This window comes from Hetaerina americana, unplaced genomic scaffold (assembly GCF_022747635.1).
Source record: "Hetaerina americana unplaced genomic scaffold, ioHetAmer1.1.p SCAF_9, whole genome shotgun sequence".
Lineage (NCBI taxonomy): Eukaryota > Metazoa > Arthropoda > Insecta > Odonata > Calopterygidae > Hetaerina > Hetaerina americana.
Genome location: NW_027287538.1, coordinates 74,370,019 through 74,389,989, shown reverse-complemented (window position 1 = coordinate 74,389,989; position 19,971 = coordinate 74,370,019).

The window sequence follows — 19,971 nt, the reverse complement described above, 5'->3', positions numbered from 1 at the left end:
GTTTTCATTTTTAATTATTCATATTGATTGCCTCCTGGCCTAATGATACTTAATAATACCTATTCACAGCAAAATTTTGGATATCCTTTAATATGATCAGTCACCTTACACATAAATCCACATGAAAATTTTCAGTTATTTGAAACTTATTTGGTTACGTAAATTGCCTATGGTTACGTGTAATTGCAAATTTTCGATTATCGGCGGCATGCTAAATTCTAATTTCAATCATTCAATATTAAGAAATGTTGTTGTATTCATAAGGTGTCGTATTCATACATTCACAGTGTATAAATATCCGAAGGTGATGAAAAATCACATCATTCAGTGATAAAGGACGTCCAGATTCTGAATGTGAGGAATTTTATCAAATTTATTATTTGTATCATGTTCTTCAGAAGGAAAGACATGAATGTCACCACGGCAATTCAAAGTTGAGACATCATGTGCCTATGGACCTGCGTTAGAACCGTTGTTGAAGTTCCATCAAATGCTACCCCAGTATTATTTCCGAATGAAAATATACGTGAATATAACACTTTCATCGGTCGGAAACCTGGGCCTGCCACTTCGCTCTTCGTCATAGACATTTGCTCGTACATTTTTAAAATCACAACACCATTGTCTAACCTTTCCTTGACTCATAAGTATAGGTCCATGAAATAGGCATAGCTCAAAGGCACAGAATTTCAGAAGCCGAGAAACCTTTTGCATACAAGAATCGTACGACAGAACAACGCACTTCACAGCTGGTCGAGATGAACGATTGTCGCGGACATTGTTGTTTGTATGCACGGACAAGCAAACGACCTCTGAAACAAAAAAAATGCTGCTGTAGCTACTCAATGAGTCAGTAGATGGCACTGGATGAGTACAACTGTGTTCTGAAGCGCCAATATTTAAAATAAGCAAACGGCCCTTACTTTATGAATATGCCTCATATGTTTTATGCATATATTTTACCCATGCATATTTTATACATTCCTTTCCCGGATACCTGTTAATTATTGCAATTATGAAATCTACAGTTAAAATCTGACATTCCAGCACTCTGTAATTTTCTCAAGATTTGCCTAGAGAATATATCTAAGCAAGCGTTCTTAAAAGAGAGATTTGCTGGGAAAAATATATTTTAAATAAAAAAGTGGATTTGAGAAAGATAGGCGACAATTGACAGTAGGAGCAACGTTTTTTTTCGGTCACAAGTTGAACTTGACTCAGAAATAATTTTCTCATGATTTTGAAGAGGCTTCACATGAATTTCACCGCGGCAGTTGAAAGTTGAGACATCATCACCTCATCATGCGCCTATGGACCTGCGTTTCAACCGTCGTTGAAGTTCCATCAAATGATACCCCTGTCCAGGCCGTTATTTTATGAAAATGCCTCGTATAATATTTTTTTTTATCTCATTTGCAGCAAGTCGTTTCAGTCATATCATTTGGATCATTTCCAACCAATGTCGCAGTTGGGAAATGTGCGTCTAAGTACGCATTCAGCGCACGGAACGGGAAGAGAGGGGTGTAAAATAACTCCGCACATCCTGACAAAAGGTAGACTTGGACGTTCGATATCAGATAAGTTGAATATCGTTGTCTCCGAGGACACAACAATTCCATAAAATGTGTGAATACGTTTATGGCCTGCGTGTGTACCTCCCTTGACTTTTCGCTCAAGCACTGCAGTAGCGCTGATACGTTTAGGATGACTTCGGAAGCCCTCGAAAAGCTCCGCGCGCGGCAAAGCTCCCGGTAAAGAGGTTGTAAAGAGCAGGCGATAAGAATCGGAAGGGTTGGGCCGGGTGAAAGAAGTGGGTGAGGGGCGGAGTGGGGTGCGGCGGGAAGGCATCTCTGGAGATGAAGACCCTCAGCTCAAGTGGATCCCGAACGAGGAGGAGAATTTGATTCGGAGGAATGCTCGCGGTTGATGTCTCGCGTTCGGGCGGGTAGGGGGTTGGGGAAGGTGGTGTGGCGGTGGCTGAAAAGGGGGGGGGGGGGGGAGGAATGAGAGATGAGGGCGAGCTGTCGGCGGGAGAAGCCGGCTGACAAAAGGTGAGGCGAGTGGCGTGTTTTTCAAAAGGGGAGCGAATGGAATATAAATGAATTCATTACTCAGTGGGTGGAGTATTCTGACGCGAGCAGCACATGGCCATTACTGAACGGACGGGGTAAAGCTCCTCATACCTAGTCAAACGAAAAATTATGCATACACACACACATATATAACATATATATATATATATATATATATATATATATATATATATATATATATATATATATATATATATATATATATATGAATAAATATATAGTTACTTCAGTTATATTTATACTTTATTTATACTTTGTTATATTTATACTTTATTTATACTTTGTTATATTTATACTTCAGTTATATATATATATATATATATATATATATATATATATATATAATACATATTCCATAAACACAGTAATCAACCCGAAGGTCGGTTTTGTAGGTGATGGAAGAGTCGAGGTCGGGGACTACGGCTTAGGCACGAGAAATGACCGTGGGGAGAAAGCAGTTGAGTTCTGCAGGAGACAGGGGTTAGTCATCACCAGCACTTGGTTCAGACACAACAAAAGACGCAGGTATACATGGAAAGTGCCAGGTGACTCGGAAAGGTAACAGCTAGATTATATCCTGGTTAGACACAGGTTTAGGAATAGTGTGATAAATTCGCACAGCTTCCCGGGAGCGAATGCGGACTCAGACCACAATTTAGTTGTTATGAAATGTAGCGTCCGTTTCAAAAAGATAAGGCAGGGGCGGCGAGTTAGAAAATGGATTGTAGAAGAATTAAATGGTTAAAAGGCAGGAGTACCAACAGGCGGTTGAGGAAATCATGGAGGATGGTAAAGAGCTAAGTACTATCGAGGAAAAATGGGAAAGTATCATGAAAGGGTTTTCTAAAGCTGCAAAAGACACTATTGGAACCGTTAACGCTAAAAGGACTAGGAAACCATGGATCACGGATGATATGATTACAAACATGGATGAGCAGCGAAAATGGGAGAATGTAAATACAGAGTAAGGCAAAATGAAGTACAAAGTGTTAAACAATAAATTGAGGCGGGCAACAAATAAGGCAAAAGAAGCATGGTGGAAGACGCAGTGCGAGGATATGGAAAGTATGCAGAGGAAGGGTGAAATCGGTGCGCTGTACAGCAAAGTTAAATCGTTATCGGGAAGTAAGAAAGGGAGATCTATTCTAACTGTTAGAGATAAGGCGGGTAAGGTAATAGTTGACACAGGAAAGATCCAAGAGAGATATAAGGAGTATATAGAAGAACTGTATAGTAAAGAACTTCGACCAACGCCCTTCGATAGAAAGGGCATTAAGGGAGATGAAACTAAATAAGGCCGTGGGGGTGGATACCATTCCAGCGGAACTATTAAAATGCTTAGGAAAATGTGGGAAGAAGAGGCTATATGGGCTGATCCGTAGTATTTATGAGGAAGGAATCTGGCCAGAAGACTTTGTGACATCAGTTTTAGTTCCTATTCCGAAAAAGGTAAAGGCTACATCATGTGAGGACTACAGGACGATAAGTTTGATATCCCAAGTTGTTCTCAGTATAATAAACAAAAGGATAGAAAGCAGTGCAAATGATTACTTAGGGGATGATTAGTTTGGGTTTAGGAAGGGGAGAGGTACGCGTGATGTCATTGCAGTAATGAGATTATTAATCGAGAGGAATATAGAACACAACCAGGAGGTATTTGCCTGTTTCGTAGATTTCGAAAAAGCGTTTGATAGAGTGAATTGGGAAAAACTAATGAGTATATCGCAGAAAATAGCAATAGATTGGAGGGGCATGAGGCTAATCCGCAACCTGTACGTCTCAGACTGCTCAGGTGCGAGTGGGGAACGGGGAGTCCGGATGGGCAGTGTTAGGAAGAGGTGTGAGGCAGGGTTGCCCATTATCACCGTTGCTGTTCAACCTACATATACATACTACCTTGATCAAAAATTTCCCGGAATTTATTCAGAAAATTAAAAATACAAGTTTATTCATCTAAATCTATATTGTCCCCTTCAAAGTAATCCCCATCGACTGCAACACACTTATGCCAGCGCTTGATCCAATCCTCGAAACATTTTTTATATTCGGTTTTCGGTATGTCCATCAGTGCTTCCTGCGATTTTTCCATTACTTCCTCTCGGCTGCTAAAACGCGTTCCCCGTAATGGTTTTTTAACTCGATTGAACAGAAAGAAGTCACAGGGAGCCAAATCAGGTGAATTCGGTGGCTGTTGGATGGTATTTGTTGCATTTTTCGTCAAAAAATTACGAATAATGATAGCACTGTTCGACGGTGCGTTATCATGGTGCAAAATCCACGAGTTTTCTGCCCACATTTCTGGTCTCTTTCGGCGAATTGCTTCACGCAAACGTCTCATAACGCCCAAATAATACTCTTTGTTTACTGTCTGGCCTTCTGGCAAAAATTCATGATGCACTACACCGTTGTAATCCATGAAAACCGTCAGCATTGCCTTCTTTTTTGACTGAAAACGACGTGGTTTTTTTGGTCTCGGCTCATTTGGTGAACGCCATTCACTTGCCTGATGTCTGGATTGCGTGTCGTACTCATAAACCCACGTCTCGTCTCCAGTAATGATCCTATTGATGAATGTGGGATCGGATTCAGCCTCGCAAATCATGTCTTTTGCGACGTCAACACGGTCTCTTTTTTACATGAAATTGAGGTCTTTCGGCACCAACTTTGCTGCTACACGACGGAAACCCAAATCATTAACCACAATGTCTTGGGCGGATCCATAGGCAATGTTCAAGTCCTCCGCTATTTCTCTGATGGTTAATTTGCGGTTATTGACCAACATTTCTTTTACTTTATCAATTTTTTCACCGACTTTCGATGTCGATGGTCTGCCACTGCGTTCATCATCTTCGATTGACTCACGACCACTTCTGAACCGCTCGTGCCACTGGTAAACGACCGTTTTTTTTAGAGAATCGTTGCCGAAACACTTTTCCAACATTTCCAACGTCCGTGCGCCACTAAATCCGTTTTTTACGCAAAATTTAATACAAGTTCGTTGTTGCAAATTTAAATCCATTTCTCCAATTGTAAAATATCGCCAACACACACAGAGATAGATGTACTCTTGGCTACGTAACTTTTGCAAATGTCAAGTTATGACACTAAGATTTAAAGGGAATATCAACAACAGATGTACCAATTTAACAAAAAAAACAGAACTCAAATCGGAACGATGGGAGCGCCACACGGTGGTTATTCCGGGAACTTTTTGATCAAGGTAGTATATATATATATATATATATATATATATATATACATATATATATATATATATACATATAGTAGTAGTTGTTTTTAGGGGAGGCGACCGACAGCTAAGGTCATTTGCGCCATAGGGGATGGACAGGAAAGGATGGAGGGTGGAGAGAAACCCGGCGTCGGCATTAGCCTATTCTTTACGAAAGGCGCCAAGGGGTCCGCAGTTTAACGTCCCATCCGATGGACGGCGTACTCACTCAAAGTGCCCTCCACAAAGCACCTCAATTAGGGATCGAGATACCTCTGAAAAATATTCAACACCTCCGAGATTTGAACCCGCGCCCTAAGGGTGGGAAGCCAGTACGTTAGCCCCCGCACCATCTCGATCCCCATGTATATATATATATGTACACACACAAAAAGACACATGTGGTTGTCCGAAAGCGGGAGACTGAGACTGGTGGGGTGGATAAAGTGTAGGGAAGAACGGCTTTGAATCACTGGGGGTCTGGTGGGGGTGGGGGACCTAGTGGGGCGAGGCTGGATCTTTGAGGGGCGGGGCAGGGAGCGAAGGACTGAGCGGGGCGAGTGGGAGGCTGAGTGACGTATTCAGGCTAAGAGAAGGAAGGTTTAAAATGTCGAATGTGTTGTGAGTAGTACGGATCGGCTAGGGATAGGGGGTGCTCGGTTTAGTTCGGGAGGGTGCGGCAAGAGAGACCGATATTTTAATTGGAGTGATTCAGCATGAATGGGAGCGGGCGGAGGGATGAGTGGCAAGACTCTATTTCGGCCTTATCCCTCTATCGCGCCAACATGAGGAAGACACTACTGATGTACCCGAGGCGGTTGGGGCGGACCAGCGGTTCGAATGGTTTTTATGCCTCGTCATTTAAGAGCTACTACGTTCCAGCGATTGGAGAGATTAGACTAATAGTAACAGGAGACTGGTGGAAACCCCTTTAATTTACTTAGAAGATTGGATCAAATGAAATATAATTACACACACACACACATACACACACACACACACACACACACACATATATATATATATATATATATATATATATATATATATATATATATATATATACGATTTCGTCGACGTAACACGGAAGTGCCGAATAATAAATTGGACAGCAGCAAACAATATAGAAACAAAAAGATCAATCACACGTTAATTCTTGATCATTTCGACGGAATTCCGCTCCGTCTTCATCGGAAGATATAGAAGTAAGGGCTGCTGGAAGAGTAGGGGTGAGGGTGCGAGAGAAAGGGAAGGTGGCCAGGGGAAGAGGACAACGGGAGGCGTAGGAGGGGTGAGAGGAATGGTTGGGGAGAGGAAAGGGACAGGAGAGGCTTGAGGGGAGCGGAGATAGGGAAGGAGGGAGAGGGAGGAGGTGGAATTGATACAAAATCGGAAAAGAAAACAATATGCTCACCGCAACTATTGCAACATCCGAGACCCAGGTTTCAGCTTACGAAGTCGTGATCAAGACCTCGCAAGTCGTAACAAAAACTCATGTGGAAAAACAAAGTGTTGAACTCTCCGATATGCATCGCTTCCACAAAGTGACAATTCAGGCCATTCCCATCAGTGAACGACATCGAGGCCCGGATGCTGATTGGCCATTCAGAGCCAAATGAATGTCATTTCAAGAGTTTTTAATTCTGTAGGGTTATCGGATGTGGGAAGGGACACTAGGACGGAAACATTATAACACTGGTTGAAAGGGGTATTATAATGGGAAGGATGTTTTGGGATGGGGGGACCCGCGGACGGGGAGGAGGGATTGCACGAGGCGCGGTGGTTGTTAATCCTAAGATTCAGGGGTGTGGAGCATTGGCCTATGTAAAAGGCCGGGCAGAGTTTACAGCTTAGAAGATAAACAACATTCTTGGAAGTGCAAGAGGAATAGGGGAAGGGCGGGAGAGAGTTAAATGGTGGGATGTAGTGGGGTGGAGTGGTGAAAATAGGGCAGGGTTTACATCTTCCTCGATGACATGGAGTGGGTATGGCTCTGGGGGTGTGAGGGGATTTTGAGAGCAGCTTCGTGGATTTGAGGACATCTGATAGGTTGGCGGGCCGTTTGAAAGTGACAGAGGGGCATTTGGGAAGAAGGTTGGAGGAAGTGTTGTGATTTTTGAGGATGGGGAATAGGTCTTTGAGGATGAATTTGAGGGACTGAATGCCTGGGAAGTAGGTAGTACAGATTGAGAGAGGCTGGGAGTCTATGGTTGAGGCAGGCTTGGGGGTGTAGGAATGTTTGAGTATTTTTTAATGGAGGAGTGAATTAATGACAGGGACGTTGGAAGGAGAAGAAATGTTTGGTTGGTGGAGAAGAATGGAGAAGGTGAAATGGACAGAGAAGAAAACAAATGAGGAAGTACTTGGTATGGTGGGCGAAGAGAGGGGTTTGTTGGGAGCAATCCTATGGAGGCAGGAAAAGTGGCTGAAGGGGGTATTGACCGGCAGCGGGATGTTGAAGACTGTGATAGAGGGGAGAATGTTAGGCAAACGAGGAAAGGGAAGGAACAGGATAGGGATGTTGGACGGGATGAAGGGAGGAAGAAAGTACTCAGAGATGAAGAGGGATCTGCTGTAGAGTAGGATACTGGATTTTTATTTTGTTAGGAATCATAAAATATTTATTTAGTAGCTGTGTCCATCCAAAAACCTACCTTAACCAGTAGATTTCCAAATATTAATAATTATATATATATATATATATATATATATATATATATATATATATATATACCTTTTCCCATATTTTTGAAAAACCGTAACTCCCTCTTGCCTTACCCTTTCCTCCTGGTGCTGCACCCTCTGCCACATACCTTTTTGGTGACTTGCAGGGTATCGATGTACATATAGATGTCGCTTTAGAAGTATCTTCATTGTCAAATGTCATGCTGTCGATTCTCTCTTTAGATAACTCATTTCCCACGACCTTCATTAAAAACTCAGTTTGCCCGTAACACGTTTCTCTGAGTCAGTTATATTTTTCTCCTTTTTACCGTTGCTCAATCAAACTAACTCAAAGAAACCTAAAAAGAGTTTCAGCAAATGTAATTGTACAATACAGAAAAATAACGTTTAATAACAATGGGCAGAACATTATGAGAAAGAAAAGGAATATCAAAAACGAAGTAATAACTGAACTGGCAAAAGGAATGACAATAAAATCGACAGTGTCATAGTAATACTTACTGAAGTCAACCGATGAATCAAGAGCAATCTCAGCATTAGAAAATCGAAACTCCAGACAAACACATTCTATTTTAATACTCGAGGCATATAAACAGAGACAATGGTTAATTTCATCGATCCTTTTTTAACGGAAATAATACTCGCTACCGCTGCGAGAATATATTACTTGGTACGAGGGATAGGGAGAAAATGAGGAAATCTACACAATTCATAAACTTCATGTGAAAACCCTTCTCCTTGACTGCTGTGGTTTACCAGTAATGAGAGGAATTACATCTTGGTACAGAGATAAATGGGAAACAGTAGTTACGGCAGTCATTTGGGAAGGTGAATCCCAGTGCCATTAGCGATACGTACTTAGGCATCAAAAGAATAGAATACATAGATTCCATGTCTGCGTATAAATGTGTGTGTGTTTATGTATTTATATACGAATACTTATGTATGAGTACGTCAAATGTATGTATGTATGTATATATATATATATATATATATATATATATATATATATACATATACATATGATGCACAAAAATTTTAAATTCATATACCTACGACACATTCAGAGTGATCACATACTCCATCTCTTTATAAGCGGAAAATATTACGAGTTATGTAATGCTTGAAACCACCTCATCACATTTTTACTCATTAAGATCAGGGTTCGCGGCTAAATTCAAATAAGGCAATATAAAATGAAACATTAATTACTCATGACAGCATAGAAATGGGAATTATTCTTCTCCATTCGCATAATTCAACACAAAAAGCTCATTTGAAGCCCATTCTCTCCGTCATTCTCCCACGCATCATGTTGATTGGGAGAGATTTACTGGCGTTATTTCCATATTTTAGCTCGGGAAAAGGATTCATTTTCCTTCTCGCATTACGGAGATGTATTTGAAAACAATCTAAATAACGTTCTGGGGGATCAGTGGAGGAAAAAAAAATAGAATTTCATTGGAAATCAATCAGTTGAAATGGATTTACGCATTTCGCATCAATCATAACCTGTCCGAAATATATTTCTCCAGTTTGAGAAATTGCGTACAAATGTTGCTGCATATCGAAGCCCATAAAAATTCCACTGGGTAGATTTTTGATACTTGATATAAGTACGAAGCATCGCTGTACCGCTGCTCTCGATCAATAAATCATTTAAGCATTGCTTACTTTATCTTTTGGCTATAGTTAACCGCCCTAATTGACGTAATTAATCATCAAATAAAATTAAAATTATCTATTTTTTTAATTCACATACCTGCAATTTCTTTTTATTGATATCTTTCGTTGCAGCAATAAGACTCCATGAGGGAACTTCCTACTTCAACATTGAATACAAGGTTTTTCATGTTTCTAGACCTAATTTACAACTTTTATGCAATAAATTTAATTAAGTAATGACTTCGAGATGGATTACCGAGAGTCATAAGTATCAAATGATGCATTTTTATGAGTGTAAATTATTGCACTCAGTGAATTGAAATTTATCACATTTGGTTGATGGGAAAACACGTCAAGCCGTAATTACTCTAATGATCGACGCACATATCTGACACTGTTTAAAAGACTAGTGCTGTACAAAGAAATCAATTCGTAAATGTTCCACTTGAACAAGTTCTCCATGATTTTTGAAGGACCTATATTCTTTCCAGTGGAAAGTTTTAAAATTGTATAGCGTGAACCCTCAAATCTGAGACCAAAATCCAATATTTCCATTTTTTACATCAGCTAATTCAACCAATTTCATCGTTAATTCTCATTTATATGCGAGGGCAACTTTTAAATTGTAACCTTGCTAATTACTTATCATTTCACGTAGTCAAATTTTAAAGCACATGTTATAGTGTAATATAATCCATAATTTGTCTAATGTTTTGTTGCTTTATATTCTTGTGTTACTCTGTCTATCTTAATCTTTTTACTCTCTTTAAGCTCCCGGTGATTTGTCGATCACGCCTTGATGATGATTTCAATGTCAATCATTCTTTCATTTTCATGTATTCATAAGTGTTTTCCCTTCTCTACGGTTCCATGGGCACGTGACACATCTCGTTTTTCACTCCCATTGTAGTAGACATGATATATCGTCGGCAACCATTTCAATACCATGTTTTGGCAGCCTACTCATGCTTCTGTTTTTCCAAGCCTCTACACCTGTGACCATATTTACAGCACGGCACTCGCCAGAGAGCAACGATTTCACTAACCTTCTTTGATTCATCCGTAAGTTCATCTCGGCACGCATCAATTTTTAAACTATCGCTGGAATCTAAGAGATTGCATACACGGATCTTAACTCTCTCTTCCAGCCCAAGTCACGTTGAAAAAAAAGACGTTTTAAATCAATCCGCTCTACAGTAAATCTCCCTGATTTTACGTACGTGATCCGATCTGCCATAGTAATAAAATAATTGATATCCGTCTTTCCTTGAGATTCTCTTTCATATGTTTCATCTACCACTTACTTGCTTTGGCAGATGGTGTTAGAACATCCTCTATAGGTGCATTGTTGTAGTAACTTTTCAATTTTAATTAAATCTAATTTTGAAGTGATCGCCATTTTTCAGTATCGTTTTACATGCAGTGCTTCAGATTGTCTTACGTAAATTGCTTTACTGCTCTGTTCAGAATCCAGTTCGTCTTGACTTCTCGCCGTGCTCTCATCTAATGTTTGGCTGAAATTATTCTTCGTCCGATTTGCACTAGTGCATTTTATATGTCTCCATTACGTACTTTTATAAAAGTTACGTAATTTTAGAAAAGTGACAAGAGTATTCATTTTAACGTAAATTCCATTTATAGACAAAGTAATGAAGACACTTGAAACATCGTTGATTTAATTATTTTATTTATTATTTTATTTAATTGAGGATTTAATCATTAATTAATCAACGGGGTTTTTTTAAAGGGAGCATCTATTTTAGCTATACTTCAATCCGGAATTAGTTGTTCAGACAAACCACTGATTAGAGGTCGTTCTAAATATGGGACGTACTAATATAATAAGGATGGATTGATTCTCAGATGGTATCTTTGTAGTCACCAAAAGCGAAAAATTGCTTTTGGCGCCACACGCTCCCGCTGGAAATGTATCCGGAGGGTCCGCGCGTTAAGTGCGCGAGATATTCGCTCTCAACTCCACTCGAGGTTCGGCGGTGGAGGAGGGGGGGCGAGTGAGGTGAGGATAGGGGTAACTGGACCGCAAAAGCTACCGTCTTCACCCACCCTTCTCCGGGCGTGTCCTCTTTCCGGGTGACCGCCGGGGCCCACCCCCGACCCCCCCCCCAAACGGGTACCGAGGGATGGCCGTCTCCGGGAAGCCCCCGGACGCGGATTCCCACCGCCGCACGGGAGCCGGATTCCATTTGGACATCTGGGTTTTGTGTGAATACCAAAGAGGGAGGGAGGGAGATGCCATATCCACGCCGTGCCACCCTCGAAACACCTCCTTGGGCGGCAGGCTGATTGGCATTAGGAATTCGGATCATTTTATGCGGAGGGTGCGCTGATGCAAGAGGGAGGAGGGTCGAACGGAAGCGGAAAGGGGAGGAAGAGGGGGAGGAGATTGGTTCTCGACGGGAGGGGGGGATGAATGGTACGATAAGGGAAGGGGAAGTACATTTGCAAGTGCGAGAAGAGTTGAATTAGCCGTCGAGTCGGGAGACTTTTGTGCACCGCCGCCCCGCATATCGGGGAAAGGGTTTGAAACATTCACGGCTGGGAGCGAGGTTTTAAGATTGGAGAATAAATAGTGGGTGGATACCAAACGCAGCGATGCCGACATGACGTCTGAATAGGTGACGGTGGATCTCGCTTCCGACCCGTCAACGCCAGCATTTCAATCTCAAGATTTGGTGCTCCACTTCACAATGGCAACTCTCTCTCTCTCTCTCTCTCTCTCTCTCTCTCTCTCTCTCTCTCTCTCTCTCTCTCTCTCTCTCTCTCTCTCTCTCTCTCTCTCTCTCCTCCGTCCAACTTCCCTGCTTACCTGGCCCACGTATTTGACCCATAGGAAAATATTGAAAATATTTATCAACAAAAGATAAAGCAAGAACGGGGAGAGCAACGGAAAGGAAGGGCATGCAACTCATTTTTTGTATTTTTTTAAATTAACGAAATTGTATTGGGGGTTTAAAAATAAGGCACCCCAAAAAACTGAAATTGAAACAATAAATTGCCCGATTCTGCTCGAACGGGCCAAATTATTATTATTATTATTTGACCCATGCACTTCCTCATCAGCCGTCCCTTAAATAATGCACATAACAAATACATATGCTCTCAGTGTGTGTTAAATTCATCTCTTTTTTCTTACCCTAATCATTTTACATGTATTCTTTTCCTCATGCACTCATATTCTGTACTTACTCATTTCTCATCTCAATTCTCCTTTTAAATTTCCATATCCGGCCAGATTTCCTGGAACCAGGCCAGTGTGTTGCAAATAAATATCCTATTCATCCAAGCAACTCCTATTCTGTTCAATCATTCGCTATTCTTACCCGATTCCTTTTTGACGAACGCCTTCTCGGAATCTATGAAACACAAGAGTACATTCTGTTCGTATTCCGTGTTCCTCTCATTAATGGCCTCATTACTGCTAATGGCACCACGCGTACTTATCCCATTTCTCAACACAAACTGAGCATCATACCCTAAGTAACCATTGACCCTCATCTTTATTCTCTTACTGATTTTCCTTTGAGTCACTTTATTTGTGTAAACTTATTGTTTGATAGTCCTCAACTGAAGTAGTCTTTATCTTTTTCGTCTTGGGAACTAACCCTCATCCGACGAAATCTTTCGCCCAAATACGTCCTTCAAAAATGCTTCCCTTTAGTGCATTTAAATTCTATCTCGTAGGTTTTCCTAAACACCTCAATAGTCTTGTGAGATCAACCCCCACGGCCTTCTTTGATTTGAATACCTTTTTTATCTCACTATCAGGAATGACCTAAGCTTTTCTCATCTTCGTCAGATTATATTTCCATGTCAAATCTTGCTGGCCAGCTGTGGGTACCATTTACTCCGTCTTTATAATATTCTTTCAATCCCTGTTGAGCCTTTCTGGTTTGATTAATAATGTCACTGGCTTATCTTTACTCTTTGATCGGATTTTCCTGATCACTTCCTGACAAAGCTTTCACATTCCTGTATGGTATAGCGCATCAAGTTCACTCTTCCTTTATAAACTTTCCATCTCCTGGCACTGCGTTTTCCATCACGCTTCTTTCGCCTTATTGATGATGTCCCTCCTTAGTCTTTTGTTCGCCTTTAGTTCCTATCTTATACCTACTTCTCCCCCTAGGAAACTTGAGCTCTACGATCTCGTTAAATAACTAGTTTACAGAAAGTCTCCCATGGCCGCAATAAATTAGCACCACTCGTCCAAAAAGGAAAAGAAAATCACTCACAACCTTCTATTGAAAGTGCTTGTTCCCTTAAGTTCGCTGAGGAGGGCAACTTGTGACGTAATACGCGTATCCGACACTCACACCCCTCTGTTTTTTTGCTATCCCTTGGCTTTGCTCAACTCGAGTAGTATTCTCCCAGTATTTAGTCCTTTTTGAACAAGTGAGTGTTTTTCCGAATGCGTGTGTTTCTGTTCTGTGTTTGGCCCTGGCGCGGAATTAATTCCCGTAAACAGTCATGGATAGTGTGTATATGTTCATAGACCCAGGTACCCTTAACGGAGTCCCTTTGACGCTGTGAAATATACCATTAAGGCTTCAGTGTTTGTGTGTGTAGATGGTCACTGGCAAGGAAGTAACATGGTAACAGTAACCCGCAAACCACTGCGTAATGGCATTCTGGTCGAGAGGTTGCAGTTGGTATCTGTCGTGGAATTTTTTCTCCCAAAAGCCAACAGAAAAATTTTAGTTTTCTTTGCGGGACAAGTGGTGTGGCTAACTTATTATGCCTATGGGAGATTTTCTTTAAAATTGTTAACCTACAGCTGTGTTTTTATTCTTCTAGTTTCTTCTCCCGTCTGTCTTTCCAAACATCTCCTCCCCAACCCAGGGTTTTCTTGTCATTTCCATGCATTCTTTTCCTTTTGTTTCGTTTGCGACTCTCCATATCCGTTTCTTGATGCGTTCCCATTTTTTTCTATTGAACCCGACTCCCTTTCCCCACTGATAATCTTCCTCTTTTTTTCTTAACATCAATCCTTGAGCATTGCCTCGCTATATTAAACTTTTTTTTTAGTTTGAGCTTAGTTAGATCAATGTTCGTTTAACAAACCGAACGGTATTAGGGTTAACCCTGTGAAATTTATCCATGATGGAAAGGAAACAAACTATGCAAATTTCACTTGAATAGAGATTTATTCACGACCCGGGTTCCCCTACCCCCCCCATTGCTTTTCATATATATAGGATATGTAACTCTGTATAGTCACCTGAAGATGACATTAAGTGTTTGAAACCCGGGTCGTGAATAAATCTCTATTCAAGTGAAATTTGCATAGTTTGTTTCCTTTCCATAATGTTCGTTTAGTTTCTTCCATCCCATGTCGGCCTACTTCTTAGGCTAAGGAAACATTCTACGTGTTGTAATTAATCTCCTCGAAGCCCAAATTTGGATTGTAATTTGCATCTTCCGCGCCTTTTGAGGAAATGAAGGAGGTTATATAGTAACCTGTTAGAATATGTTGTGCACGTAGAGGCTTAGAAAAAGAGCAGTGTTCAGGTTGTGTCCATCCGGAACCCACTATAAATATTAGGCTACCAAACAGTCCACATTGAGTAGCTTCAGGCTTAATGTGGTGGAAGTCGAACATAATTAATAACTGATTGTAGCACTTTTCCACTTGATATTATCAAGAGGAAAAGTGCTACAATCAGTTATTCATTACCAAATAATAAATTATAATTTCAAAATAGCGTGATTGTATTTTAATTTTTAACTCAGAATACGAGGGATATTGTAAACATTTATTCATCAATAAAAAATAATCGAGATAAAGACATAATTTTTATATGTTATGCTCGAGAATTCCCCCATATAATCTACCGTCTAGAGCTAAACATTTTCTTCCAATGCGTTTCTTGACCCCTCGAGGGCCGTCATTTGGCGCGACTTGGCTTCGTTGATTGACATCGCACCCCCTACCTCTTTGATGACGTCGTTTGTGTTGTCTTATCGCCGGCCCCGCAATAGTTTTGTAAGTTATTGGAATAAGAAAAAGTCGCTTCGGGAGAGATCGGAAGAATAAGGCGGATGTGGCGAAATTTCCAAGCCACATCGCTTTGATTGTCGGTCGCGCCGAGGTCGCGTTCAGCATGTGCGGCGCATAAATCCGGACAAGCACGCGTTTCCTCGAAAGAGATTTCCTCGCCGGGTTAGCGGAACCTTCCCCAGTCTTCTCCAAAGCATTATACATTTAAATTTATAATATATATGGAGCATATATATTATTAAACATAATATAGTCAGCCACAATATCTTAAACAGTGGATCTGGGGTACCACATAAATCGAACTATTTCGAAATATAACGCCCAACGCGAACACTTTCGATAGTAGCGGCTCTTGAATTGTACTCGCACTTGTACGTAATATCTTGGCCATTTTGAGGTTATGACTGTTTACTAGATGCCCATAGCTTTCAAGAACGCCTATCGTGACCACCAGTGGATCGCGACTATCATATGATACGGGCTATCATTTCCATAGGTATACTTCATTTTATCGTGAATTTGCTGGGCACTATAACCTTTCAAATGAACGAACTAAAACACACAGTGAGCTTCTATTTTCTCTATGCTGCGGTTATTTCAATCTACGGCATCCCGCAATAAAATAGATCAACATAAATGGCTCTAACTCACAAAATTATGTACATAAGGATTAATAGATATGTGGAATAAATTGTATCCAGGTATCTCGGTTATTGCTTGGTGATAACATAGAAAAGGGTGCTCGAACTTCGTAGCTGATTTTAACTGAAATCATCCGGTAAAAGTAATAAATTTGGAGTTAGAAGTTTATCTCTAGAGATGGCGTGTGAGTGAGAGAGAGAGGGGGGGGGATGTTGTGAGTGGAGGGGGAGGAGACGGATTTGAAGGGAGGATTGTCAGGAAGCGGAAGGGTGTGAATTGATACACAAAGGAAGGTCCGCTCTCTGTCGAGCGCACCCAACCAACCTCTCACTCGCCCCTCCTCCCCTCTCCAGAATGAACAGGATCTCTCTAGATAACCCTAGGGTGTCACTCGCAGGGATCGAACTATGAATACGCGTGAGGTTCACGTGTGTTTGTGTCTGTGTGAGTGGAAGGAGATGGACGTGGTGGGTTTGGGGGGGGGGAAGGATATTGTGAGCACGGAAGCCTTACGCCTTCCTCCCTCCCTCCCCCCCCCCGCCGCACCCCAGCCCCCGCCCCCTCTTGGGAGCCTCTCCTTTCCGCCGCCCTCGCATAAAAACCACCCTCCCCTCTGATCACGTGCCCTCTCCGCCCCCATCCTGATCCAATGGGTCTCTAAGTGCATTCGCGTCACGGCAAGAGTCCCTTCCGCCCCCTCCGGCTGCCTACGCCCGCCCCCCCACACACACACGCCCCCACCCGCTAAAAAAAATTGACAATGGGCTCGAATTCGATGGTTCAAATCGAATTTCAAGAAATCGCGTTCGGCAGGGGATGATTTTTATTCCTGTGGACGCGTGGGCGTGAGGTGGGCGAGGGTGCGTGAAATATTTAATCCCTTACGCCTTCCGGATTCTCCGTTGTCGTCGTCGGCGGTGGGTGGGGGAGGGGGAGGGTAGGGTTAGGGGAAGGAGGGTAGAACGCGCCCTAGGGTATACGTATTTTGCAGGCGTGGGGGACGGGAGATTATTGGATTTCGCGAAAGGGAACATTTTGAATAGTAATCATATGAAGGTGGTCGTTATTCGAGGAATCACGGTCGGATTAATCCGTTTGAAATTCAAAACCAATTGTAGGACTTGCCTCGGTTTTTTCCCCCCCGTTGCGTACCCTCGGGGTAGGAGGGGTGATAATTAGATTTCTAGGTGGCGAAAGTGGAAAAGTACATGTTTGGAATGATTTCGGGATTTTAATCCTGCCTTGAAAAGTTTGATGGACCAATTTTCACGTTTCTTGCGCCGAGAAAGTAGAATTAGTCTAATTAGATACGGAGTTAGAAAGGACTTCTACTTTTTGGTGAGGGGCAAATACGCCTCCTTCTGTTAATTGCTATTGATGTTGTTCATGCCAATTATGAGTCATATATTTAGATAATTTAAAAGTTAAATTTTTATATCGGCCTCAGTTATTGAAACACATTGGTGGAGCATTATTCGTTTTTTGGATACATTTTTGAGAGCACTTTTATTGTAAAAAATCCTCTGCTTGAAATCGAGATTTCTTCGCTCACTCATTACGTACAAAGTGTTGACACTGGTTTTAACATCTAGTTAACCTACGTTCGAATGCATATTTTTTAGAGCGAATCGAGTGAGTTCAAAAGGTCAAATGTGTCCATGTATGGCAATCAAAATTCAATAAATGTTGTTGCTACGACTAGGTAAAAAAATGAAGAGTTTATATTTCATAAAAGTTGAAGGACTTTTATTATTTAAAGTGCTAGAAATTGAGGTGAAAAAGTAAACGACATTTGTGCCCGAAAAAAAATTCAGAGTGTGGATTGTTTTTGAAATACTAACGGAGAGATCCTCAAGCTATTGCGACTCGAAGTAATCACTATTAAAGTTGGTGGTTATTTAGCAGCATAATTCCCACCTGGAAAAAAATCCAGACAACGCTTATAGCTATAAATGCTTAACATTTTTTACGAAAATAATTCCACAACAATACGCTCTCTCATTATGAGTGACTTAACAAAGCAGATTTTTTCCATTTTTGAGAAATTTGAAACTTGTTTTTTCATCTTTTATTAATACGGAGAAATTAGATTTTCCAGGATTTCCGCATACCTTTCCACATTTTGCGCCCGAGCGTTCACATAGATTAACCACTCAAGCGGAAGAGATACTCATGTTTCAATTATCAACCTTTTTCAAAATTTCATATCCAATTTGCTATTCATTTGTTGAGGAGGATTGGGGTAACGACCTCAGAGCGCGTACGAGCTGCTATCGAGAAGGGAAGCCTCTCGAGCATAAGTTGCTTCCGGAAGAGCTGCTGATTGCTTAGATTTGCTTTTGTCGGTTTAAGGTAATTAGGGCTTGACAATTGGGGGAGGGGGGGGGATATAAATAATCCCTCCTTCATTGCATTCCGTTTAAAAATTGTTGCACCGTCGTTGTAAATCATAATAGCATGCTCATAGTGTTAGTGGTCATCGTTATTGCGTATCTGACGGAAGATAATTCATGTAATACGCTGAAATGTTCGGCACGCTACGCGTACGTCGCCTGTTTTACTCGCCGTTGTTAATGCACAGGAATAAAGTAAAATTCATTAGATATATGCTTCCATGACAGATAATATTTTTCATACATGTGAAATATGAGAACACATGTGTTCCCAAACAGTGTACGTTTTATTCTTTGGTATTGGGATTGGCACAATGCCCAGCAGTCCTTTGTGAGCTAATTTTCACCATATCGCTTCTAATTGAGACATTTCTTGAAATTGGCAATTTGATTTGATAAGGCCAGGAGTCTTCTTTCTTCTTCGCGATGATAAATTAGGTAATTTTAGAACGTGCACAACTCTTGTCTCACGAAGTTACGGGAGGGAGTAGGCATGTTTGTTCATATTAAGAATAAGCCACTCTGTTATGCATGTATTCTTTTTATTGACTTGGAATATTATAAATTACAGATTCAGGAGTGATGTAGTGGAACCGTTTCATAATTATAGAGACGAAAACTCTTGGATATTAACACAATAAAAATTTAGTTTTGATTAGTTCCGATGCACACCATCATTGTCAAGTGAGGCTTTCCAATGTAAAGCCATGAATCGAAAGCTTCACTTGAAAATGGTGCAGTCCATCAAAGCTAGTCAAAAATAAAACTATATTAAGTGTAAAATTGCAATATTTTTCACCTTTGTTACCAGAAATATTATTTCATGCTTTAAATTTTTTTGCCAGAGATATCAAAATCGACCAAAGGAAGCAATGTCAAAAATAATAAGTTACCCACCTTCAAATATGCATTATGGCAAAATTTAAATTGTCTAAAGCGTTTTTTTAAAAAAAACTGCATGTCGCAGCAGTAAATTTGAGGGAGTCACCCTTTGACGCGAGTGATTTTCAAAATGATTGAGGCGTTCGCTTAGGCTGATACATTCGATCCCGGTTCCCTACAACAATACCGACCGAATTCTTTATATTGGAGTCAATGGCGTCGACTGACTAAACGCGTGGAAATTACGGCGAGACTTAAACCCATTAGTGCGCATTGTGACTGAGAGCCGTGACATTGGCTCCCGCAAGTAAGAGCGGCGCGTTTGCGAGAGGACCAGGCGAGGGGAGGGCGGTTATAACCCCT